Source organism: Megascapheus bottae, chromosome 12 (genome assembly GCF_031878675.1).
Source record: "Megascapheus bottae isolate mThoBot1 chromosome 12, mThoBot2.hap1, whole genome shotgun sequence".
In the NCBI taxonomy this organism is placed as follows: Eukaryota; Metazoa; Chordata; class Mammalia; order Rodentia; family Geomyidae; genus Megascapheus; species Megascapheus bottae.
Genome location: NC_143520.1, coordinates 710,854 through 738,455, shown reverse-complemented (window position 1 = coordinate 738,455; position 27,602 = coordinate 710,854). Strand labels below are relative to the sequence as shown.

The following is a 27,602-nucleotide window of genomic DNA, read 5'->3' as shown; positions in this document are numbered from 1 at the left end:
AGTTGGTAAGTAGGTAGCGTATTTGAGTACAAAGTTTGGCAAGTATTAGAAAAATCCTTATGTGTTGCTGCACGACTAGCTCTTAGCCCAGCCAGTGGCCTCACAGTGGACCATGGGATGGATCTGCGAGCTTCAGTCTGAGAGCGCTGGGCAGACGTTTTCCTGTGCTGCTTCCAGGGGCGGCCCCCAGCCAAGGGTCTGCAGGACCAGCAGGAGACCCCTCTGTTCCCAGGGGCATGGCCCAGCTGAGGACGTGGGCTCTAAGGCGGAGGCTCGCCTTTTTGATTCTCAGAAGGCGAGCTTGTCTGCTGGTCATCCCTTCAGAACCCTGCTGTGTTTCCACTGCTTTGTCAGAGAGTCTGTGACTGTGGGGGGGCCCCTCGGTGCTGTCTTGCTCAGGATTCCCAGCTGGAGGATGCCCCGCTCAATAATTGAGGGAGGACAGATACTGGCTCCTATTTTCCAGCACACCCTACCCGCTGTTGTAAGGCAGGGTCCCATCGCCCTCCACTCTCCAGATCCAGTGGCCTGGGAGAGGAGCCTGGTGGGTGGGTGGGAGCTGTGACAGCTCGGCCTCCCCTGGTGGCGGGCTGAATCTTAGGGTCCTCCCGCTTGTCAGTCTCCAGTCAGCAGGCTGGTAGTTGAGCCCGTTGGGTAGGAAGGAGTTGGGACAGTTCCTCCTCCCCTGGTGGGGTGCTGAGTCTTAGGCTTCTCCCGCTTGTCAGTCTCCAGTCAGAGGGCTGGGGGTTGAGCCCGTTGGGCAGGTGGGAGTTGGGACAGCTCTGCCTCCCTTGGTGGGGTGCTGGGTCTTATGTAGCCCGCCTGTCAATCTCCAGTCAATGGCCTGAGGGAGGGGGCTGTTGAGGGAAGGGACAGGATTCTAAATTCATTGCCCCCCCTGCTCCCGCCAGTCTTTCTCGGGCGGGGTGTTAGGGTCTGAGTTAAGTTCTATTGCTTGGCACGAGCTCTGCTTTCCCTATGTGTTTGGGGACATGCTGTATTACTCATGCCTCTGCATTCCGTCTGCGGTGTTCTACGGTGGTGGGGAGTCTTTCACTCCCCTCAGGTCTCCGCGACTCCCTGTGTTCCGCGTCTGGGTTCAGCTGCTTGCTGTTCTGGTTCTGTGTCTGGGTTCTGATGTTTCTGCTGCTCGCTGGCACTGGTTTCTGCAGCAGCCGGGCTGCCCGGCCGGGCGCCCTCCGCCCGCTGCCGCTTTCCGCGGCTTTCCGGGGCTTTCGCGGCTTGGAGCCAGTGGAGAAAGGTGAGGGAGGGGTCTTCACGTTACGAATTCTTTTAGAAAGTTGGATGTGAGCTTTATCTGGATTTCTTTTCCGGTTCGAGTCCTTCTCTGTTGCTTCTTGAGTTTGTTGTTGTGGATTTCTTAAGATAATTGGCTCGTGGGACTCCCTGGTTCTCTTTTTGTGAGAGAGAGCTAGGCAGCATCCCTATTGTCTCGGCGCCATCTTCTGTTCCTTCTGTTTAATTTCTTATATTCATTAAACAGCTCCAGCTACATGACATCTTCCACAAGTAGGGAAATATCCTTATGTAATGGGAGTCTGCTTTAATAAATTAGAAGTTAAAAAGAAAAACTTTTTTTTAGTGCAAAGCTGTAAAATGAGAACTTCAGAGATCCAGACCACGTTATATAACATTTTAAAAGAAGAATTTTCCTATGTAACTGGAACATAAATTATTTTATATGATTATTACTGAAAATTAATGATTTAATTTTGAAATAATATCTTTCATTGAAATTAAAAAAGCATCATAAAGGGCCGGGAGTTTGGCCTAGTGGTAGAGTGCATGCCTATCATGCATGAAGACCCGGGTTTGATTCCTCAGTACCACATACATAGAAAAAACCTTGAAATGGGGGAGCTCTAGCCTTGACAAAGTCGAAGGACAATGCTCAGGCCCTGAGCTCAAGACCAGGTCTGGCAAAAAAAAAGCGCATCATAAAATACTCTAAAATCCATGTTTTAGGTAATGTTTTCCAACCTTCACTGGATAGAAGAGAGTCCAGTTCAGCTTTCCCAGAGATTGCAAGTTTCCCCCATCCATATATAAGCAAACTTTATTTTGGTAAACATGTAAAACAATGAATAATGGGAACCTGGAAAAGGTATCCTATTTCAGGCTGTGAATAAGATATTTTATATGTCAATCAGTCCTATTGATAACTTAGTAAAATAATCAACATTAACACTTACACCAAGATGTAAAAAAGATGGTTAAAATTCTGGGGACATTTCACATAATTAAAGCTACCAAAATATTGGCTGACAACCATGGTATGTTTCCAATAAGCAATACCTAGAACTCAGTACAAACTTGCATACAGTTATAGAGCCACCTTCAATTGAAGTATAGATTTTTCTGAATTGTGGCACCTTGGAGAGCTCCTCCACTCTCCATTTTGACTCATGAGCAATGACAAGTCTCTCTGTCCTTAGTGTTTCACCTTTACTGGAATTGTATGCTAATGTCTTCCCAGAGGAAACAATCTTTCTTGTCTAGTTCCTTTCATTTCACACATTTTTTGTGATATTTCCATCTGCTTACTAGTTGGTAGTATTCATTTTCTCTATCCAGTGCAATGTAGGTCATATTCAATTTCCAATTGTTATTTATAAAATTAATCCTTTGGTATAAGTATTCACATAGATGTAAGTTTCCATTTGCAAATAAAGATAAATACTTAAAAATGACGTTGTTGGTCCAAGTGGTAGAAAAAAATTAAACTTTATAAACAAAGTTTGTAAGAAATAATCAATTTTTTGCCGAGTGAATGTACCATTTTACATTCTTAACACATCTGTATCTCCACTTGACATTGTCACAGTTCTTGGGTTTAGCCATTTTTATAATTGTGGAATGCTTTCCTATTTATGAACAAAAATAAATTTCCAAAGAGATCCTTTAAAGAAATTTTAGAATATTACTTCTGTAAAATTCCTGGAGTTCCTTACTTGGGTGGTCCATGCCTGTAATCATAGCTTCACAGGAGGCTGAGATTGCAGTTCAAAGCCAGTCAAGGCATGAAAATCCTTGAGATTCTTATCTCCAAATAACCAGCAGAGAGCAGGAAGTGGTGTTTTGTTGTGGTTCAAGTGGTAAAACCATACCCTTGAGCTGAAAAGCTCAGGGACAATATCCAGGGCCAGAGCTAATGCCCCACCACAGACCAAAAAAAACTTCTCAGAAAACATATAAAACTATGGAAATTAATTAAGGTTCATAGCAAAAGTAATGAAAGTGAAACATACATTTCAGTAATAAATAAAATTCATAAATATAAATATAAATTAAATTTCCTAAGGATTTTGGTCATATATGTGTGAGAGAGATACAGTAGAGAAAAATGTATATGAGGAGAGCTTTCTATAAGAGTATCATAAATATTGTTAAGATAGACAGTAAGAAGAAAATAAATTATGCTTGATGCACAATTTGTTTGTTGAAAACATTAGCATGTGCAGGAAAAAACATTCAGTAGTTTTCTGTAAGTACTTTTGTTTTTATGTGAGAATATTCTCCAATATTACCAACTTAGAGAATCCTAGAGGCACCTATTAAGAAGAGGATTAAGTAGATTGGAAATGAATTGAATGTGGTATCTATACACAATGGAATTCTATGCTGCTGTCATAAAGAATGACATTGCCCCATTTGTTAGGAAATGGGAAGACTTAGAAAAGATCATATTAAGTGAAGTAAGCCAGTCTCAAAGGAACTTAGGCTCAATGGTGTCCCTCATTTGTCATAATCAGTAGAAATCTTGGGGTCTCCTAGCAGAGATTTGCAATAGAGCAAACCTTGATACAAAATGCCATATAGTATGACGCTAAATGAAAGGATCTCTAGGATATAGAAACATAAGCCATATAATGAATGATTGTTGTTCTTAAGGTACTATGTTATCTCTCATCTCTTTTTCTGTCCCTTGGTTATCTCATATTGTTACAGTATCCCACTTTGTTACCTGATATATCAGATATATTTGTATTTGGTTATTTGAAATTGGATAGGGAAGAGGGGATAACAAGATGAGGGGTAAGGGTGGGGGGGAGGGAAATGGGGACCAAGACATGTGAAAGGGTATCAATGTATGGGAATTAATGCACCATCTATCTGGCAAATATAATGTAACCCTTCTATTAATTACAATAAAAATATATGAAAAAAATTAAATACATCAACTTCTGTAAAGAAAACTGGGCATGTTACAAAATGTGCTACTAATATATCCTATGCATGTAAAACTTCAGCTTTTATAGCATATAAATAAATTCTCTAATCTCTTATATCAGGACCTCATTTTCAAATATGTTCACTTCACATGGTAATATGTTGAGAAATAGTGTCATCAAGCTCACACTGTCAGGAATGGAGGATCATACTATGACTCTCTTAGATAATAAAAAAGCAGAAAATGAAATTAAATTCTTCCCAGTTGTCCTACTATAAACTTCAATAAGTTTTGAGAAAACTCTTAAATGTATTAAACTTAAAATGATTTCTAAATACCGGTCTTATCAGTTATCACATTTATTTAATTCTTTCCAATGTTCAAACGTAATTGAAAAAATGTAGTCCTATACTTGATATTTGCAGAACCTTTTCTAAGATATTAGAGACCACTAGTGTGAGAAAAAACTGCAATTAAAATTAACTATTGAATATTTTTATGTTGCTTCACATATTCTCTTATGCAATTTTTAATTCTTCCTTTGAGAATTATCTGTTTAGCTTATTTGCCTGTTTCTTTATTAGATTGTTTGAGGAGTTCAGTGTTTTGAGATCCCTGTATATTGTGGCTGTACTTTTGTTGTTAGAGGTGGAAATGGAAAAAATGTTTTATTCTGTAGGGTGATTTCACTGACACTTTCCTTTATGTGGAGATATTCTTTGATTTGATGCAATTCCAACTGTCGATTTTTACTCTTGGTTACAGAGCTATTTGATTCCTATTTAAGAAGTTAATTGTGTATGCCTATATCTTTTAGTGTTTCTCTGTAGTAGATTCAAAGTTTTAGGTCTCATACAAAGGTTGTTCATGGATACTAATATGGGATATACTATGAATATCTCTTTTCAGTCTTCTCATTATTGATATCCTGGTTTTCTCACATCATTTGGAGAGGCTGTCTTTCACCAATATGTTTTTGTTGCCTTTGTCAAAAATCAGTTCATTGCCATTGTTTGTGCTAATTTCTGTTTGTTTGTTTTTTATTTTACCTCATTTGTCTAGTTGTCTTGTTTGTTATTGTTGTTGTTTTTATGTGTGCCAGTTCTGGCGCTTGAAGTCTCAGGGCCTCAATTGCTCTCTTATTTTCTTTTTTTTCACTCAAGACTGTCATTCCACCACTAGAGTCACCCTTTTGTTTTTTTTGCATTTTTCTAGATAACTGGAAGTAAGCATCTCAAAGGCATTTATACCATGGCAGGCTTCTAAAAGATTGTTGGATTGCAGCCTTCTGAGTATCTAGTATTTAAAGCATGAGCCACCATCACCCAGCTTGATATCAGTTTTACAAGAGTACCTTGCTGTTTTTCTTAGTATGGCTCAATACTATACTTTCAGTAGAGGTATTTTATATTTCTAGCATTGTTTTTTCTGTTTTGGCTATCTGAGGTCCTATTATGTTTCTGTATAAAATCAAGAGTTGATTTTTCTATTTCTTTAAGAGTATCATTGTCGGGGCTGGGAGTTTGGCCTAGTGGTAGAGTGCTTGTCTAGCATGCAGGAAGACCTGGAATCGACTCCTCAGTAACACATACATAGAAAAAAAAAGCCAGAAGTGGTGCTGTGGCTCAAGCAGTAGAGCTGTAACCTTGACAAAGCCCAAGGGGGCCCACACCCAGTACTGGCAAAAAAAAAAGAATGTCATTGGAATTTTGATGAAGTGTGCATTTGATATATAGATTGTTTCTTGTAGTGTGGTTCTTTTTGCAATATTGATTTTGTTGGCCTAGAGCAGGACAGGTCTTTCTATATCTGGTGCTTTCTTTGATTTCTTTTTCCTGTGACTTATTGCAGTTTGTAGGAAAAGGATTTTTTGGTTCTTTGGTTGATTGGTTCTACTGTATACTTACATTTTTGTGAATGCGAACTTTTTTTCTGATTTCTTAATTGGTTAATTGTTGATGTTCTTAAAAGCCTCTGTGTTTGAATATTGGTTTTGCAACCTATTATACATCATGAAGTAAATTAATGTTAAGGGTATTTTAGGCACAGGTACTTATCTGTGAGAAGGGACATTTTGATTTCTCTCTTGACAATTTGAATCCTTTATATTTCTATTTTTCTTTATATTACTTTTGACTTATTTATTTGATTCAGAATTCCAGCACTATGTTGAGAAGCATTAGTGCACAAACAGTGATGTTATGGAAGGCAGAGGGATAAGGACATGAGTGGTGACAGAGAGTTAAATCAACATATAAAAGTGTCCTAAAAAAATAAAAAGTGTCCTGGTCAAACACTACAGATCATAAACAGCACATATGAATACCAAAGGTGTGTTGTAGAGAGTTCAAATGAGTTTATCACTAAAACAAACAAAAAACAAACAAAATCATCAGTTGGTTATATCTGCAAACATATAAATCTTTGCCTAGTCCTTTCGAAGATCAAAGTAGGTACAAAGTACCTTGACAGAAATTCAAGACTTGGTTATGTGGAGACAGATACTGTGATTGTCATATGAGCAGCAATTAAAGAAACTTATATGTGAATACACAGGGTAGAGAAGGACTATGTTATTGAAATTACTTTTTTTAAAACAATTTACTAACATTGATTTTTATATCATGTTTCAAATGATGTGTTTAACAAGTATTCAAGAAGCAAATCTCTATATACAATCACTGGCACTTAGATTTCAGAACAGAGTTAAAATTAGGCTGAATGTTTGTATGTCATAAATACATATTAATCTATGTAATAAAACATTATGTCTATAGAGTCATACGTTTTTATATATTTTTAATACTGAAGAGACAATCATTTTCTTTTCAAAATGCTAACAAATACAATATTAAAGGAAAAGGGAAAGAATATTGTCTAAAAAAATTACGAAGGTCCTTGAAAAGAACTTCTGTAGAACAATGGTTTCCACATTTTCATACTCTTGTGAATTATCTAAAGATTCATTTATTGAATATAGATTTTGATTAATGATTAATTATGAGGTCATGTGTAACCCAAGGCCTTCTAGTTTTTGTTATTATTGGTGGCAATAGTGGTTGTGGTGGTTTGATTCTTTTGTTTTGTATAGACAAGGTTTTTCTTTGTTGCTCAAACTCATAGACTCAACCAATCCTTCTTAGCCTCTGTAATCACTGTGACTATAGCCATGGAAAGACACTTTTTTGAGGTAGAATTTAGGTTAAATTGAGTAAACTGAAAAACTTGTCTCTATTCATCATGCGCTGAGAATTATATAAAAATATAAAAGACAAAATGTCAGTTACATAATCATGGAGCCAGATGTATTAGATTAAGAGAAAATAAAATTCAAGAGCACAAAATATGAAACAATTTAGCATCAAAGGCATATTCTGAAACCTTTTTACTGCTACCCTTTAGTTAGAAATGTCTCAAAAGTTTTCCAGAGGTTTTGATTACATAAAACAATTCCTCAGGAACAACACACACACACACACACACACACACACACACACACACACACGCCTCCACACACTTGTTTTTCCTAAGGGTTTGAAGCCAGATATGATGGCATTAGCCTATGACAATGACAATAATGTTAAGAATGAGGAAGGAGAATAATGAGTTCAAGTCTAGATTGACAAAAAAATTAAGAAAGAAAAAAATGGAGAAGGAAAGGGATAGAAAGAAACTAAAGAATGAAGGGAAGTGGGAGGGAGAGACGGAAAGGATAAAAAGGAGAGAGGGAAAGGGGCTGATGGAGGGAGAGAAAGAACATAACAGAAAAAAATTTGAAATTTTAAATAAACAATAGTCATTTAATTTTATTCCCTCTAACTCTCACTTACCTAAAAAATATCAGTGTTCCACAAGTTTAGCAATTCTTTAAGAAGTAAAGCAAAGATAATACACATTAAAAGAGAATGAATATTGCATACTCTGAAGTTGCACTGAAGAGAACTTTTAATATTAAAATAGTGTACATATTGTAGTGTCCATGGCAAGGGATATTCAGAATACATTTATATATGTATATGTTAATATTAGTGGATTAATTCAAGATAATATCTGGTCATGCTTGTTAAACCTCATGGTTTGGCGTAAGAAACTTGATAGCCTACTTGATATGACTCCTTTAATCAACAGGCTTGATAGAACTGAGTGTGTGCAAGTTACTTCTAACTGCTTTTGTCTCTTGACTTCCTTTTTTTGTTTTATCATGGGTGTAATATATAGAGGAGTTACAGTTACATTCACCAGGTAGTAGGTACATTACTTCTCACATATTGATACCCCTTCTCATGTTTTTGCGCCATTTCTCTCCCTTCACCCCTTCCCAACCATCTTCTTTCCCCCCTTCCCTTTCCTATTTCAAATAAACAAATAAACACATATACAATATACCAGGTAACAAAGTCAGATACATTAACAATATGGGATTAACCATAAGGGCAACAAAAGAGAAGAGAAATAACATAGTACACTAATTTCCTTCTTCTCTGTACTTTCTGATAATTCTTATTCTATTTGCTTAACATCAAAGAATAAAATTATGTAGATACTAATGCATTTAGAAAACTATATAGTACAGAGATATATGACATAAAATAGTCTTACAAGTTCTTGCAGTGATCTTAAAGAGAAAGGTAATGGCTCTCAATTTTTCCCTCAGTGATACTACTGCAACATGTCCTACAATCAATAGAATCTTTAAGAATCACTTTCATTCATTAAAGTATCCACATCTGCTCACTCTTGGGGGGATAGTTTAAAGTTCCAGCTGACATCTCTTATCCTAGTGACTTATTAACAGTAGATTGTCAAAGGCTGGAAAATAGTGTCCTCACTTATGTATGCTCACCTGGAGTATGTTATCCCTTTGCCAGATATGACCTTGACAGATACAGGTCATTGTACAAATAGGAATGATGCATTACAGATATTCAATAAATATGCTGTGATCATGATTGGTTTGGCTCATAATACACAGATTATTAATAACAACATACATTCAGAAGTCATCAGGAATATAAGGGTAAATGTAACTTTATGTTCATGAGTATAACTAATTGGTATTAAAATGATGAGTGGTTGAACTTACTTGATGGTTTAGACTGGCCTTAATTGCTGAAGAGGAAATGTTCTGTAAATTATTTCATTCAGTTCATGAGCTGTCCTTGTCATGGAGGAGGATGCTTGGCTAATGAGATTTTTTTAATTCTTCCATAGGCAGATTTCTAAAAGTGTGCTGGAATTATTAAAGATTCTATGCGGATTGTCTTTTGCTTTCACTGTAATGTGTATAATGGCCATAAAATGGCCATGGTCTAGGAGGATATACATGAATTTTTGAGGCAAGCAGGTAAATTTATTTAAATCATCACTATTTATAGAATCAGAATGAACACTCATTGATATTACTAGATCATTGTATTCTAACTGTGAAAAGATTTTTGCCTAAGAATGGCAGAGCTAGCCGGCCAAGGGTCCTCGAAGAGTAGGGCTGAGAGGCTGAAAGGAAAATAAGACAGAGACAGAGGGGTTCGGGAGGGCCAGAGCAATTGCTGCATCTGGCAACTTTATTAAACAGCTTGTCTATTTTATACCTTAGTACAAGAGAACAGAAAGCAATTGCTTATGTTGGCAATCAAGCTACAGTTCCATACTTGAATAATAACAAGAATTCTCAGAAGACTTATTGTTTGTATAAAGAATCATCTAGTCTCAACTATCATGTTATTCTCAGCAAATCTATCTCCTGGAGGGAGAGGATAACCAAATAAGTCTGGGAATACTATCAAAGCACACTGTCATGACCAGTGAGAATATAGGCAAAAAGGTCACTCCACCCTTGCACGAAGGGAAGCAGAAAGTACTCCTCACCCTTTGTCCTCAATATAGGCCTTTCGAGTATAACTCTGTTAGACCCAAGACTCATATTGGTTTCCCACATATGAAGATCTAATAATCTTTTAAAAATTGTACTGATGTTTACAGGCTCAAGAGAAATAATAGAGTATATTTTTCAATCTATTATAGCTGATTTAGATAGGTTATGGTTAACGGTTACATGTAGTTGATCTTCAGATATCATCAGTCTTGAAACTGATTACTTTTATAAAATCACTCTTTCTTTCCAATGCATTAATACACATTTGGTTTATTGTATAATTCATTTGCATCTTATTAGTTGAAGATTGTTTCCCTAGAAGATATGTTGTAGTCCTGATTCAAGTATTTCAAAGCTTTTTGCATTTTTAAAAGTTTCAAGCATTTACAGAAGTAAAAATTATTAATATGAGAATCATTCTGGTGGGTCCTTATCCAGCTAGACTAGTGTCATGAAGACAGGAAAATTGAAAGGCAGACTCAGAAGATGTGATGTGAAGTAACCCAATGGGCATAAATTTCTGTTGTGTGAACAAGTCAATTTGTATTATTTTGTTAGAGCATTTCAAGAAAACTAATATCCTTGTTTAAAAAAAAAAAGAAAACTAAGATAACACCATGAGATCAGTCTTGAAAAGTTATGGGAAGCAAACAAATTGAGAGAATAGATTATACCTCATTTTTTTAGAAGGGAAAATGAATATCATTGCTTTTTCCAGTTAATTTAATCTCTAAAGATTATTTTACATAAGTACCAATAAAAATAAAGATCAGTCATTGTACTGATAAAAAAAATTCTTATGGTTGAAATTGTGGGAATATTCCTAATAAAATCTTCCAGTGTCTGCAAATGGAAAAGCATGTTGCTAATATTCTTGTCTATTCCTGAGCAAGATTGGCTTAAAAATCTGAAGTGTTTGTAAATAAATATCTGGTTTAATACATTGTAGAGTTATTATAGACGTGAGACTTCTGAAGCAAATATTCTGGATCATAGAACACACACATTCTCTCTCTCTCTCTCTCTCTCTCTCTCTCTCTCTCTCTCTCTCTCTCTCTCACTCACACACACACACACACACACACACACACACACACACACAAAGCCCAATGTTTTTCTGAAAACTGGGAAGTAATGCTTTGGGAAAGATATCGCTTAAAAGCCAAAATACTAGATTTCAAGTAAAAACTGCAAATTAATGATTTTATATTCTGTTCAATCATCATTTGCTTAGTGTTTAGCCAGTACTACACTTATTTAACTATTTTATAATGCTTTAGTAACTGTGAATTGCCCTTCCTGAGAGCAATCCCTCTTCATTTTTTCCTAAGGTAATTAGGTATAGTTGATTTTTCTTTCTGCACTTTAGTAAAATTAAATGTAGCAGCACTGATATTTAGGAGACTTAGACAAACGTAGAAATTACAACTTTATTAAGGAATTAATCCCAATATGTAAGAAAAAAACTTCAATTTTGTTCCATGTGATTTTAATGCACTTAATAACATTTTACATAAAAATTTTGCTATTTCAAAATATTTTGTTATTATCATGTTATATGGCTTAATTATTTTAATTAATACCTGCTACATATTTTTGGCACTTCTTACATTTGTTTTATCATGTAGCATGACCTTACATGGGTATTATATGCCTAGTTGAGCTTCCACTTGTGAAAATGTGTGGTGTGCAGTTCTGTTAGTACTTTATCCAGCAAAGATAAATCCTGGGATCTTGGGATGTTTTTGTAGAAAGAAATCTCTTTGTACAGTCTGAGATTATAGTGGCTGTAGAAAAAAATAGATATTTCCGAAGGAATATTACCTTAACTTATCCTAAGCTATAATTCTTCTCAACTTTTCTTTGTCTCTGTCTCTATGTCTTCCTCTGTCTCTCTGTGTTTCCTGTCTCTTTCTGTCTCTCTTCCTCTGTCTCTCCTTTTTCTGGTTCTGAAATTTGAAATTAGCTTCATAATTGCTTGCTATTGCCTATTGGTGGAATCCTGCCAGTTAAGTTATGCCTCTCTCAGTCCAGTAATTTGCTGATTGTTTGGAGGGGAATCTCAGTAAGCTTTTCTTCCCAAACTTGCTCCAATTATGATTCACCATGTCTCATCTTGAAGAGTAGCTAGGATTACAGGCTTTGTGTCATCAGCATAAAATTCACAACATAATTTTAAAATTTGAAATAAAATGAAATAATCTGTAGAGTTTCAGAATTGGTGGCCTCTGCATAGATAGATAGATAGATAGATAGATAGATAGATAGATAGATAGATAGGTAGATGATTAAAAATCTACAAAGATAATTGGTACACACGGTCAATTTTAGCCTTCAATATACAAATTTCCAGTCTCAAAGATTATTCTGAAGGAGGCTGCCATTCGCTACATAATATCACTACAATAGTTGTCTTAAACACTCAGTACCCTTTTGTGTACATTATGTATAAAATCCTCAAACAAAATGAGCATTACCTTTATCTCTAATGATGATCATTTCTCTATACTCTATTTGTCTTAATAGTTTTAAATATGTATTCAAGCAACAACCTGAGTAAAATGATAGAATGCCTTGATGATAAATACTTCTCCATCCAGGTACCATCTTTAAGAATCTATTCCTGTAATTCCTATTTGTGTCCTTATCAGTTGGAAATTTGTATTGCTAGGAGAAATAGACCTCCAAATGGATCTTATTTTGAAACTCTGTCATGAGTTACTGCTTTAAATTATCTTTAAACTATCATAGCAAATTAAAAACACAAAAATCCTTGGTCAATTAATTTAAAAATAAAAACAGGCAAATAAAACAATTTTTTCTAAAAACCAGAAGTAATACATGGCATTAAGTAAATTTCTTTCCAAAGTGATGGAGATTAAAAGGAATTCTTTTGGGGCAAAAAAAGAATGGAAGTCTAATTGTGTATGTTGGGATACACTCATTCTACTCTTATGTTGAGCCTGTGCATAATAAAATGCTCCTCTGACTTCTGTATTATGCAAATATTCTCCAGTTCACAGTCTGTTTTTAATTTTTAAATATATCTCTCTATATACATATATTATTGTAAAAGTGATTAACAACGAGGTTACAGTTTCTGTTCTAAATAAATCAACACAAGATGATAAAATGTGTAGGATGTACACACAGGAGCAGAAAACATCAGATATGAACAAGTAAGTAACCTTAATTTTATCTTCTCTCATAGTAGTCAATTAGTATTTGTCTTGAGGTATTATTTTGGAAAAAATCCCAATAGTGTCATGCCGGGGCCAACCGGCAGCAAACCAGGGTTCGCAGATTGGGGTTCCTGAAATAGGGGGCAAGGACTAGGAAAAATTAGAAGAGAGACAAACAGATGGGGTTCAGGAGGGCTACCGCCCAAATCAGGAGCCACAGCTTAAGAAGCCTGTCGCCCAAGACCGTAGCCCTGTTTATTTCCAGTTCTCAATCTTAAATACACATCTTTAAACTAGGGAACTGCCAGGGGCTACATTCGTACAAACAGTATCAAGTCTGAAATAGGTTGAATGAGAAGCTATCAAGTCCCAAACAGGTTAAATGAGAAGCTATTGACACAGCCCAAAATCATGATAAGAGCTTACTTCCTTGTGTACTCAATTGTGCGGGTCCAAGGTCACTGACCCCACAGTCACGGTCACTGACCCCACAGTCAGTCCCCAACATCTCCCCCGTCTTTATTTTAAAAGAAACACAAGTGCAATTTTTACTCTTTTCTATACCCCTAATTATCCTGTCACATTTTCCAAAAATGACTTTGGTCCCTTGGTCTAATTCTCTTCTCCGGGAAGACACCAAATGGCGGACGACACCGGTGCAGCGGGAGGGCCCGGAGGCCTCGGCGGCTTCCGAGGAGGCTTCGGTAGTGGCCTCCGGGGCCGAGGTCGCGGTCCTGGGAGAGGCCGGGGCGCGGCCGCGGGGCTCGCGGAGGCAAAGCCGAAGACAAGGAATGGATCCCCATCACCAAGCTGGGCCGCCTGGTTAAGGACATGAAGATCAAGTCTTTGGAGGAGATCTATCTGTTTCTCCCTTCCCAACAAGGAGTCTGAGATCATCGACTTCTTCCTGGGGGCGTCTCTCAAAGACGAGGTGTTGAAAATCATGCCCGTGCAGAAGTAGACCCGTGCTGGCCAGCGCACCAGGTTCAAGGCATTTTCCTGATTGTCTGGGGAACTAAATCTCTGCAACCTTAAACAATGCTTTAGTTGTCAGATCCACAAACTTTCCTGAATTTGTGGCTGGAGTCAAATCAAACTTTACTCAGTTAGAACTTTAAACTACCACTATCACAGATGATTGACAAGTTCCTGCCCAGTTATGAAAGGCATGGGCATTAGTAAGGCATGCTTACAAACTATTCTATGACCTCCCGGCTCTGAATAATATTGAATGGCCAAGCACGAGTGACTCTAGGATCTGACACCATCTCTGCCATCACCGCAGAGGCTTTCTGCATCTGGATACTTCATTGTCCCAGTAGTGTCTCTCCACACAGGGATAAACATCCCCTGGGCATTTCACTTGCTTGGTTGCTGGACTTGAACTCGGGGTCTGGGTACTGTCCCTCAGCTCTCCAGCTCAAGGCTAGCACTCTGCCACTTTGAGCTCCAAAGCAACTCTGCCTCAATTAGCACTCTGCTGCCAGATTAGACACCACAGTCTCACAGGGACTTTGCTTTGCCCGGGGTTGGCTCAGAACTGCAGTTTTCAGATCAGTGAGTCCTACAAAAGGCCACGTTACTCCAATTAAAGCAACAAGGTGGTCAACACAGAAATAGTCTCTAAGCATGAGCTTACCTAGAACCTGGTAAAAGCCAAAGTTACATCTGAATAAGGATTGCTGTACTTCTCCATGGGCTAGCTGGAAGTTATTTTGGTAGTCCTGATTTTCCCTTTTTCTCTTTCTTAAAACATTTAAGACAACTTCACTTTCAAATATTATTCAGAAACCCAATTCTAATGTTCTTTAAAACGTTTACACTTTTTAAACTTAAACACTTAACATTTTAGTCTTCATTTGCATTTGAAAAACCTTTAAGGGCTCAAGGCACTCCCTTTTCTCCAGGTCTCCTTGGGCTCAAGGAACGCCCTTTGCCTTCAGGCCTCCTTTTAGAAGCAATCCAGTAACATGAAACCAAATCATACAGAGATAAACCTTTAAACATTCCTTTAAAATACTAATCACATTATCCACATTTTACCATTAGATTTCTAGTGTCAGTTTGCAAGAAAAGACAGACAGACAAAGTTTCTGACGTTAATGAACAATTTTACATTTAAATCTCTAATACATGTCTCCAAATTTTAACTTAAGGTAATAAATCCCAAATTCCCTAATACCTCTGTGCTAAACAGGATACAATGTTTACAGTGTAAACAGCTGTATGCCTTGCAATAAAATGCAGATTTCAGGATCTAGAAAAATATTTACCAGTTTTTCTTTAAGACAATGCAATAATCCTTTGAGGCATAGTAAACATTCAAACCTAATATTTTTGTTGAAGTTTTAAGCTTAGATTTACCCAATTGTCTTTAAGTATAAATTTATCCATTGTTTTATACAGCATGCTGACAATTTAACCCTGAACATGTTCACTCACTCATTCACACACATTCATACTCAAAGATCATAAAGCGCACAAAATTAATATCGGCCGTTTAATTTCCGGAAGTTTGTGTCAAGAGAGTTTTGCCAATTTTACTCTTACAGATGAGAACCAAGTTCAAAACAAAACTTTTTGCAAGGCAACTTAGCTGGAATTTATTTTTCCAGGGCTTGTTACAACTGCAGACATGGGGGAGCGGCCATGCTAGGCCCAGAAATGTTCAAAAAAATAACAAGGATGTGTGCTTGAGTATGCACAGAAAACCCATAAGGATCCATACTTAGAAATGGTACCAATTTTAAAGACAAAACTGGACAAGGAAAAACATGTAACACGAACAAGACAGAGAAACGGAGACTTTTAAATAATCAGACATTGACATATAACAAGAAAATTGGACTCAATCAGATACACTTAACACAAAAAACATGAGCTCAAATGAATGTTTTCACCAAACAGTTATTTTTAGATTTAGACATGTCTTGCTGGTGGGACTCTCAGGTATGCCTTGTTATCGACAAGAAACTCAGAAGGGGAGGGGGGGGTCAAGGCGTCCCTTGACCACCCAGGCCTCTGTTTTAGGCCCACAGTGCACCTTTTCAAACAAACAAACAAAAATAAAATAAAATAAAACGCAGACATACAAGGGGGTCGGCCGACTTCTACTTACCTCTGGAGGCCTTTGCTTTTCACCTGGGCATCTTTTACAAAAAGGTTATTAAGAAGAGGGATGGTAAAGACAAAATAATGTCACATATTAAATTGTGTAGAGTCAATGAATATGTTAAAAGGTCCCTACATAATAGTAAAAGGAGGAGAAACACAGCTCATATGAATGTGTGGAACAAGTGGATCAGTAGCAGTCCCAATTGACATGCACAAATAACTCAGGTCCTTCCCACGTCGCAGGATGCACCACTGGAGGGTTGGGGGTGTAGGCCCAGTGAGTCGCTGCTTGGATGGCCACTGTCACTCTCCACGATCCGAACGCAGCGTTCAGGCAGCCAGCGGGCGTCATTTTCTCCTTGTGAAAAAACACATACATGCCCTCGACCCCAGGTTAGAACAGGATCGGGTCCATGCCAAGCACCAGTTAGGGGATCCTTCCACTTTACTAAGGCAAAAGCACGCTGCTCTCTTTTTTCCCAGAATCGCTGAGCAGCAGATAAATTATTTGAATCCAAATTCAAAAAATTTAAAACAAATAAAGCATGATTAAGTATATTCACAGGGGTAGCGGGATACGACTCTCCTTTCTGTATTTTAGCAATTTGATGTTTTAATAATCCATTAGCTCTCTCCATGATGCCTTGACCTTGAGGATTGTAAGGAATGCCTGTAATATGAGTGATATTATAGGAATGGCAGAAGGATTGAAATGCTCGGCTTGCATAGCCAGGGCCATTATCTGTTTTTATTTGCGAGGGAATCCCCATCACAGCAAAGCATCGAATGCAGTGAGAAATACAATGTTTAGTGGCTTCCCCAGCAAGGGGGTGGCCAAGATAAAATTAGAATAAGTATCTACAGTAACATGAACATATTTTAATCGGCCAAATGATGGAACATGCGCGACATCCATCTGCCAAATGTGATTAGAAAGCAGTCCTCGTGGATTTATACCTAAATGGGGGGCTGTTGAAAAAGGGACACAGTTGGAGCAAGTCTTAACTATTTGACGTGCCGCTTCTCTAGATAATTTAAACTGTCGGCGCAAGGCTCGGCTGTTTTGATGATGGATGGCATGTGACTGCTTAGCAAGTTCAACCTGAGTTAAGTAAACTCTGGTGGCTGAGTCAGTAACTGCATTGCCCTCACTTAAAGGGCCAGGAAGATTAGTGTGAGCTCAAACAAAGCCAAAAAAACAGGGGTGGTTGCGAGAACAAAGCAAAGTTTGTACTTGGCGAAATTGGGTCTGAATATTGGAGTTAGTAGTTCCAATAAAGGGAACAGTTTCTATGACTTGAAGAGCACGAATTACATATTGACTGTCTGAGTATAAGTTAAAGGGCTCGTCTTGTAACAGGACGAGTGCTTGTAAAAGAGCCTCTAATTCCACCTCTTGGGCGGAGGAAAAACCCGTAACCCAAGATTGAGTTTTCCCATTAATGGTCAAAGCAGCTTTTCCATTAGAGGATCCATCTGTAAATACCAAAGCAGCAGAAGATAAAGGCGAGGCCTGTACTATGGAAGGAAATAGAAACGTATGACACGCAGCAAATTGGAGAAGTTTGTTAGACGGGTAGTGATGCAAAATTTTCCCCGTATAATTGGCCCAAGCAATGGCCCAAGAATCACAATGGGTGAATAGCCAATCTTGTTGTTGTAGATTATATGGGACACAGATAAAATGAGGTTCCTGACCTAAATATTTACGGGAATCCACTCGGCACATATGTATCAAATTAGCTACCAATTCGTAGTAGGGGGTCAGCACTTTGCCGGGTGTTGATGGTAGATAAAGCCATAAAAGTGGGCCATCCTGCCACAATACAGCAGTTGGGGAGTGAGAAGTAGCTAAAATATAAACTCCCCATGGTTTAGAATAGTCACAATAGGTCACTTGTTGCTGGGAAATTGCCTTTTCTACAATTTGGATGGCCCTCCTGGCGTCAGGATTTAATTCGCGCAAGGATGTAGGGTTGGTATCTCCTTTTAAGAGATCAAAAAGGGGTTTTAACTCTCCTGTGGAGAGCTTTAGATAAGGCCGAAGCCAATTTATATCTCCTAAGAATTGCTGAAAATCATGAAGAGTTCTTAAGTGTGAAGTTTTTAATTGTATTTTTTGGCTTTTAAAATAGTGTGGGCCTAATATATGGCCTAGATATGTAAAAGGGGGATGTTCCTGAACCTTTTCAGCTGCTATTATAAGGCCAAAGAGGCTCAGATCTTGCTTTAGTTGTCCAAAGGCTTGTCGTACGACGATAGGGTCAGAACAAGCCAACAAGATGTCATCCATATAATGAACAATATAAACAGAAGAAAATTTTTCACGAGTGGAAGAAATGGCTCTAGCTACAAAACTTTGACATAAAGTTGGGCTATTTGCCATGCCCTGTGGGAGCACAAGCCAGTGATATCGCTTCATGGGTTCTTTAAAATTAACAGAGGGGACGCTGAAGGCAAAGCGCTTACAGTCTTGGGGCGCCAGGGGTATAGTATAGAAACAATCCTTCAAATCTATAATAATCTTATAAGTATCCTTTGGGATTGCCATGGGTGAAGGCAAGCCAGGCTGTAGGGCTCCCATCAGTTCCATGGTGGCGTTCACTTTCCTCAAATCCTGTAACAGCCTCCATTTACCTGACTTTTTCTTTATAACAAAAATTGGAGAGTTCCATGGAGAGTTAGAAGGGGCCACATGCCCCAAGTCCAGCTGTTCCTGTACCAGCTGCTGTACTGCAATGATCTTTTCTAGTGAAAGAGGCCACTGTTCAACCCATACCGGTTGTTCAGAGAGCCAATTTATGGGATCAGCATGAGGGGGAGGGCAAACGACAGCTCCCGTCAAGGGATACCCTAATCCTTGTCTCGTAGGGTGAGACTGGGGTTGGAGTGGCTCTAGCTCCCCCTGTGCTGCTCGGCCTAGTCCCCTAAAGGGGAGGAGGCCTTGATCAAGTAACTGCTTAGTGACCGCAGCACTAGGACTAAACATATACACTCCCATTTTTTCCATGATATCACGACCCCATAAATTAATTGGCAGATGATCCAAGACAAATGGCTGAAAATGACCAGAGTGCCCTTCCTCATCTCTCCAAACAAGGATCGCACTGCTCTGCTGTGGGTCAGTTGCTTGCCCAACCCCCTGTAGGGAAGTCATAGAGGTTGTCAGGGGCCATTGGGTTGGCCAATGTTTTTTAGATATCACAGACACATCTGCTCCTGTGTCTAATATTCCTTTAAAGGGCTTTTCTTGTATAAATATAGTCATCTCAGGCCTCTCTTGTTTTATGCTTTGGACCCAATAGATATCAGAAGATCTAAATCCTCTCTGTCCACATGGGGAATTAGCAGTCTCCCCGGGAGGTAAAGGCACAAGTATTAATTGTGCTAATTTTTGACCGGCTGGGATCGATACCACGTGTTTCGGGGCAGAGGCCATAACTTTGATTTCTCCAGTAAAATCCTGGTCAATTTTGCCAGGTGTAATCTGTATCCCTTTAAGGGCTGAGCTACTTCGCCCTAACAGCAATCCAGCCACTCCTGGGGGAAGGGGACCGAAGACCCCTGTGGGGAGAGCTTGTGTCCCCATCTCTGGGGTCAATACTGAGCAGGTGGAGGAACAGAGGTCCAATCCTGCACTGCCTGGGGTGGCACGGAGGAGGCTGGAGACTGATCTTGGGGGGTTGTTAGAAGATGCACTTGTGGCCGAGAAGAGGGAGGGACTGCCCCATGGTTTTGCGGGGCCAGGGGCTGGCCCCCTCTCCAGTTTCCCGAAAGCGGGCGGCCATTGCGATCTGTTCTTGACCTGCAATCTTTAGCCCAGTGCTTCCCTTTACCACAGCGTGGACATGTGCCAGGTGATTTTTCTCTCTTTTGCCTGGCCTGGCGTGGGCATTGCGTCATCCAATGTCCTATTTGTCCACAAGAAAAGCAACGCCCTGGGGGTCTAGCATCCCGAGAATGCCGCTGACCTCTATATTTTAGAGACTCAGTAACAGTCTTTCCTTGAGGAGCGGCGGCTAAAGTAAGGCCTTGTACATGGGAGGGTCCAATATCAGCACACAGTGAAATAAAGTCCGTGATTCCTCCCTTATTCCTATGGGGTCTGATAGCCGCCTGACAGGCGGCGTTGGCATTTTCATAGGCTATGTGTCTAACTATACTCTCCCTTGCATTCTCATCTTGTACTAGGCAGTCTGCAGTCTCCATTAATCGAGACAAAAATTCTAGATAAGGTTCATTCGGTCCCTGTTTAACTTCTACTAGATTTTTTGTACGATTGGAATTGCGTAACTTTTTCCAAGCCTCTCTCGCCGCAGCATTTATTTGTAAATAGGCCTCCTTTGCATAACCCAATTGATCTTCGGTGTTTTTATAGGTTCCCTCTCCTAACAACTGATCAACAGTGTAAGGCAGGTTCTTAGACCTATTTGTTTCAATTTTAGCCCGACACTGTGCAGTGAACTCTGTCTCCCATAATAAGTACTCTCCTGCACTAAGGCATGCTCTGGCAAGCCGCTTCCAGTCATTTGGGCATGCAATACCAGCACACGCGGCCTCCAATATTACTTGAGTAAAAGGGGCAGTTGGCCCATATTGGGAGCAGGCATTTTTTAAATCCTGTAATAGTTTAACAGGAACAGGCTGATGGTATACTTGTTCATCATGATCAACTAAACTAGGGAAGCATCGAGGCCCTGAAATACCTTCCCTCTCTCTAGCAGCCTGAGTCAGGTTTAATTGCGATGCACTGTGCCTGGTTGTGGTGCCTGTTAAAAGGGACTTGTTGCTAGGGCCTTTAGGCTTGCCTAAAGGTTGAGAAAGGGATTGAGGCCGTAAGGCTGCAGCCGGAGGCGGTGGGTGTGAGGGGTAAGGTTTAGAATCAGACACCATAGTGGCCTGAGGGTCATATCTCTTTCCTACTTCTGGGGGGCTCTCTGCTCTGTCCCCATTTTCGATAGAAGATGTAGCATTTCTTCTAACTTCTTCTCTATCGTAGCCACCCGGCCCTCCAATGACTCATCATAACTTTCCTCCTTGGTATTCAGACCTGAATTCTGATACTCAATATCTACTGGTTGTTGTTCCCTTTGCAAGATCTCACTTAGACTCTCTTGGGCTGCGGCATATGGCTCAGCCTCAGGTTCTTCAGAAGGGTCCTTTAACTCATAAAGTTCCCTTAATTCAAGATTAAGTTCAGCATTTTCATGTAGAGGATCTATGTATTCACTTACTAAACTCCATACAGTAGCAGCCTCTATTGGGGTCTTCTCGGGGCCATATACATCATAATAATCTAGAATTCTTTTTCCTATCCGCTGCCAGGCTTTTTGGAATTCCTCCTCTATAGACCTCGGGCATGCCTCCTCGACAAACTGTAGGAAGCTCTGAAGCACCCCTTTTTCCACCCGCGTTCCGTGGGCTTCAAATAGGCCTGTTAAGATCGGTAGAAATAACCCATGGCTATTAGCTTGACCCATAATTTTTACTCCTGACTATACACTCTCTTAAGATCTTCTCTTAATAGTCCTACGATGTGTTACTCACCACAGGGAGGGGTCCTTCACCTTCGTCCCAGATTTTCAGGGTCCCTGTTCGGGCGCCAGATGCCGGGGCCAACCGGCAGCAAACCAGGGTTCGCAGATTGGGGTTCCTGAAATAGGGGGCAAGGACTAGGAAAAATTAGAAGAGAGACAAACAGATGGGGTTCAGGAGGGCTACCGCCCAAATCAGGAGCCACAGCTTAAGAAGCCTGTCGCCCAAGACCGTAGCCCTGTTTATTTCCAGTTCTCAATCTTAAATACACATCTTTAAACTAGGGAACTGCCAGGGGCTACATTCGTACAAACAGTATCAAGTCTGAAATAGGTTGAATGAGAAGCTATCAAGTCCCAAACAGGTTAAATGAGAAGCTATTGACACAGCCCAAAATCATGATAAGAGCTTACTTCCTTGTGTACTCAATTGTGCGGGTCCAAGGTCACTGACCCCACAGTCAGTCCCCAACAGTGTCAAAGTATTTTGCCATTGAATACATTCAGCTATTTGTACTTTACTGTACCAGTTACATTTTCTAGTTATTATGTAAGGAGGATAATATTTCAAAAGCAAATTAGTTGTCAGAGGAAATTAGGCATTCATAACAGTGTAGATTTATCACACAGGCAGTGACTGTTTATTTCTTGCTTATACACAGATAACTATAAAAAGGAATGCTTTCATACAAGAAACTAACCTATTCCCACATTTTATGTTTAAATAAATGCTGTTGTTAATGGAAAGAAAAAAAGTTGATAAGTCAGAAACCATTGTTTAGAAGTCTGAAAATTGAATCAAGCAGAGAAAAATGAGAAAGTAGCTCTATCCTAAACTACTTTGTTGCAAATTTGGAATTTTTAACCAGATATAAAAAGCTAAATGATATGTTGATATATTACAGTTATGTTAGTGTCTTTAGTTACATGACTTTTCTATAAGCATACAGATTCATAAGAATCTAAATATTATGTAAATGGTTTATGAAATGTGTACTCAAAGCAAAAGTAACACACTCATGCATGCACATGCGCAGGCATACACACACGCACACACACACACACACACACACACACACACACACACACACACACACTAGTCCAGTGTTATTCTTCCAAATAAGAGTAATGATTATTTGACAGAGAAACAGATAAAAAGACAGTTGTAAGATAGAAGTACTCTAAATGGGATTCTCTCTAACCATGTAGAAGCTCATGTAGAAGAGAAAGAAAATACTGGGCATGCTTTAATGGTGCCTGCCTAGCAAATGCAAATGGCTACGTAATTTATTATTGGAGCTAAATCAGAAAAAAATTAAAGCAATCAGAAGACTTTAAAGAATGAAAAATCTTTTAATGTTAGTATCCTTTTAAAATACAATCTTTTCAATTATTAGGAGCTTAACTTAATAGGTATACACAGACATCTTTAGCCCTAGTTCCTCAGGAGTTTGAGATACAGGGATTGTGATTGAAAGCCAGCTTAGGCAGAAGAATCCATGGGACTCATTCCCAGTTAACTACCAAAAGGTGGAGGTATGGCTCCAAATGGTAAAGTGCCAGCCTTAAGCATAAATGCTCAAGGACAGTTCCCAAGAGGTCAATCCCCAAGAAGTTATATATCTTTCAAAACTTATGTTAGAGAAATGACTAAGAATTATGAATTTATAATATATTACAGAATGTGTAAAGGATTAATGTCCATTTCTGTCAAAAATGACATGCAACTTCTATATTTTTTTGATTACAGACCTCCATAAAATGATTTGTTCCATCGTCCAAGAAAATCTCTTACTCAGTTTGTACTGAAGAAAAGGATGCAGTAGTGATTTTTGGAAGAAAAGAAATGCCTTCAAGCGGCTAAATCTCAGTATTGAGAACAATTGTTTTTGTATTAAAATTAGTTTTTTCCATTTGTTCTCCTGATAACTATTTGTTTCAAGGTAAAAAAAATATGTAAAAGCAAGAACATCTTTTTCAAATCTTCCCTCAAAAGCAACCTACACTATTCTAAATTTGATTTATGAAGCTTAATTTCATATAGTTAATTTATAATTACAAATATTTAATTTTCTCAACCCTGAAATATGTTATATATGTCAATGAGAATATTATAATAGCATGGAAACAAATAAACCAACTAGAAAATTGTTTTATTCTGAAAATGCATTTCCCAGCAAACTTTACAAATGTAATTGCCTTCTCTAGAAATCCTGTAGATGTTTGCCGAAACATTCACATGGAGGACTCATTAACCTGGGAGGTTTCCTGCTGGCAGCTCTACATGTCCAGATGCCCAAGGACAGCTCAGTTAAAATCTAATCGCTGCATTTGCTTCTATCCAGACAAAGATCTTCACAGCTGCAACTTATTTTAGCTACATGCAACTTATTTTAGCTACATTGGCCTTGGAGAGTAAAGAAGTAAAGCAATATTTGATTAAAAGAGCTCTTGCTATCAAATGACAGGCAAGGAGTCAGTTAAAGAGCAAAAACAGATTATTTTTAAACAAATCCTTATACATATCATTATAGTCATGTTCTTTAGTTTCACTTTTCACATGGACTGAACAAATATTTGTTCTTGTCATTTCAAATCATACTTTAGTTGTGTATTCTAGATAATGACAAATGTATTTTATCCCAAGGAAAGGTCATGAGATGTACAAGAATATTGTACACTGCTTTAGAGGGCTGTAAATAGATTATGATTGATTTCCTCTAAAATATGGATAAATTCATTATTCTAATACATTTTAGAACAAAAAGAATGAAAATAGAAGGCAAAGCAATAATAAAATAGAGGAAACATTAAAATTAGTGAATATATCTCAAATCATGATAAAGAGGAAATAATGTTTAATTATATAGTTAAACATGCAATTAAAATAATTCTCAATTTACATGATACAATTTTTGTAATGTTTAATTATTGCTAAAAAACTGACCTTACAAATTACTAGAGGAAAATCAGTCACATTTGTGTGTATTACTATAAATTTCACATATAACTCTCCTTATATTGTTAGATATTTGCTAAGACTATGATGTTGCAAATTAAATAACCTGTAAATTATTTCTTATAGGAGCTATTATCAGTATGTGAGTTATTTTGTTATTAATCTCATGATCAAATATATTTTCAAGTTAAATATATATGTAACTATTTAATGTAAATGTATTTGCAGCAGGTTGAGTGAGACAAATTTTCAAAATATACATTCATAATATTAATAACATAAACAATACGATAGGCTTATGGCAATGGACAGAATCATCAATCATTTATTTATTAAAAAATTCCAAACTATGTAATATAAATAATATATGTGCATAAATATGTATATTTATGATATGTAATGTTTTATTTTACATACGACAGAATAAATAGACTAAAGAATATTTTTCCACTAATAGGGAAATAATGTATAAAATATAATTCTATGGATAATGCATAACATGGACCAACTATGAGGAACGAGGTAAACATGTACTGATGATAATCTATAACAAGCTAGGTTCTGGTATCTCTTTCCCGTAAATTGAGCTACTTCAGGAGGCTGAGATCTGAGGATCATAGTTTGAAACAAGCCAAAGCATGAAAATCTGTAAATGGTTATTCCAAATAAACTAATAAAAGACCAGAAATGGATGTGTGGCTCAAGTGATAGAGTGCTAAGCCTTGAGCAAAAGCAACTCAGGGACAGTGTTCAAGTGATCCTCCCTCATCCAAAAAAACTCTAAAAATTATCTAGTTAAAAAATTGTAAGTGGTTAGCAACTTTAGTATTTACTGCATGTCTATATTATGTTTAAAGATGTTCTGAACTTTAGTGACCCATTTATTTCAGAACTGAAAGAAACAAAATTTAATCTTATTTTAATCCTATGAATATACTTATATTTTAGATAAACTGAAATAATTCTAGAAGCAAACATATTTTTGCCAGTTCTGGATTTGAACTCAGAGCCTGTGTACTGACCTTTAGCTTTCTCAAGGCTACAGCTCTACCACTTGAGCCACAAAACCACCTCCAGCTTTTTTGTATATGTGGCAGTGAGGAATCGAACTTAGGGCTTCCTGCATATTAGGCAACCACTCTACCATTAGTTCACATTCCCAGCCCCCAAACAGTATTATTTTTAAGAGGCAAAATAAGTTTTTCAAGAAAGGAAATGATATTGTATATTAAACCCTCAATTTTTAGAATTTCATTTTAAGTTATTTCATTTTAAGAAAATATTTCTCAAAAGAAAAATTTAAATTTTAGTCATGGTGTAAAGTTGAGTGAGTACTTGTATTAGGCATGAGTGTCACTGCTATCCATTCCCAGGTAAACATGCAGAAATATATATACACACACACACCCCATTATGAAGAAATAGATTCATATCAGGAACTAAGTCACTTCTGTTAGAGCCTCAGTTATTGGATTTTGCATCTGTTATTTAGTTCATGCACAGTGAAGTCTACAGGAGGACTGACTATCTCACAGATTTACCCATATGATAGTTTAAAAAATAGATGACAGGATGAGAAAAATGGTCAACAAAGATGGAAGTGCAGTAAAGAAAATGAAAAGTGATCATGCTGACAAACAAGGTACAGGGTGTGTAGAATGTAAATGGAGATGCAGAAGAGGGAGCTGACCATAAAGATGTTGACATTGCCACTGTTCTAGAGACTAGATATTTGGCGGGAGATCTTACAGAGAGCAAATTTACGAACTCAGAAGGAAGATATTTGCAATGAAACAAGATAAAAATGTCCCAGAGGAATAAACATTGACAAAATACTCTATATTATAGGAACTCCAGGAGATCTTTCATAACATCGTAAAGGTCAGGTTTAGTTCTTTGGGTTTCTTTGTTTGCCTTGTGAGCCAAAAATTACTTTTTCTTAGATTTTTTTTGAAGGCTTATAGATGAAGTAGGAGGAGAAAAAGGGGAGGAGGTTATCTGCAAATCATAAACTATTCAGTCATGTCCCTTAGCACAAAATGTTTGAGAAAAATTTAATCCAGAATATTGAACAGTGATATTAAAGTAAAAAGACATAAGTGGGTATTATGATTTGAGGAAAATTTTACCAAGGATTTGAGTGGAAATTTTAATAGCATACATGTGTGTGTGTGTGTGTGTGTGTGTGTGTGTGTGTGTGTGCATGTGCGTGCATGTGCATGCACGTGCTAGTTTTAGGATTTGAACTCAGGTCCTGGGCATTGTCACTGAGTCTTATGGTGTTTCCTCCTTGACCTTGCTTAGAACTACAGTCTTTCCTTCCCAGCCATTTGACTAGCCACTATTACAGGAGTGAGCCATCACAGTCAGATTGGATGTAGATTGCTTAAATCATAATGCACTGATGAGTTATAGATTTGTAGATTAAAGACTGTGGAGCCTTTGAACCACATGTTTATGAGACACCTGGGTTGATATGCTTGAAACAGCCATTCAGGATTCACCTGTGGCTATCTTGTACTCACAGCTCATTGTGTTTTACATGGTAGTCAGAAAAGTTGCTCAATGTGAAATTTCTATTACCACTCTCCCTTCATCTAGATGTCTTTCTCAATTTGAACATCGGTGACTTTATAAGATGAACACACCACAGACATGATTGTATATAGAGATTCTCTTCTTGAATACTTGTTTGTTAAACATGACATTAGAAATATGATGTAAAAATCAATGTTAATAAGATCTTTAA

General features: G+C 38.0%; 1 long non-coding RNA gene across 2 annotated transcripts in view; it reads left to right on the top strand.

The window, feature by feature from the left end:
* Positions 1–23,807, top strand: part of LOC150056086 (uncharacterized) — a 32,873-nt gene extending 9,066 nt beyond the window's left edge. Inside the window, exons 2-3 of one of the 2 annotated variants that reach the window (XR_016537283.1) lie at positions 9,404–9,536; positions 23,645–23,807. This is a non-coding gene — a long non-coding RNA (uncharacterized LOC150056086). The remainder of the gene's footprint in view (positions 1–9,403; positions 9,537–23,644) is intronic. The other variant, XR_016537284.1, reaches the window with a different exon arrangement.
* Positions 23,808–27,602: the final 3,795 nt, after the last annotated feature.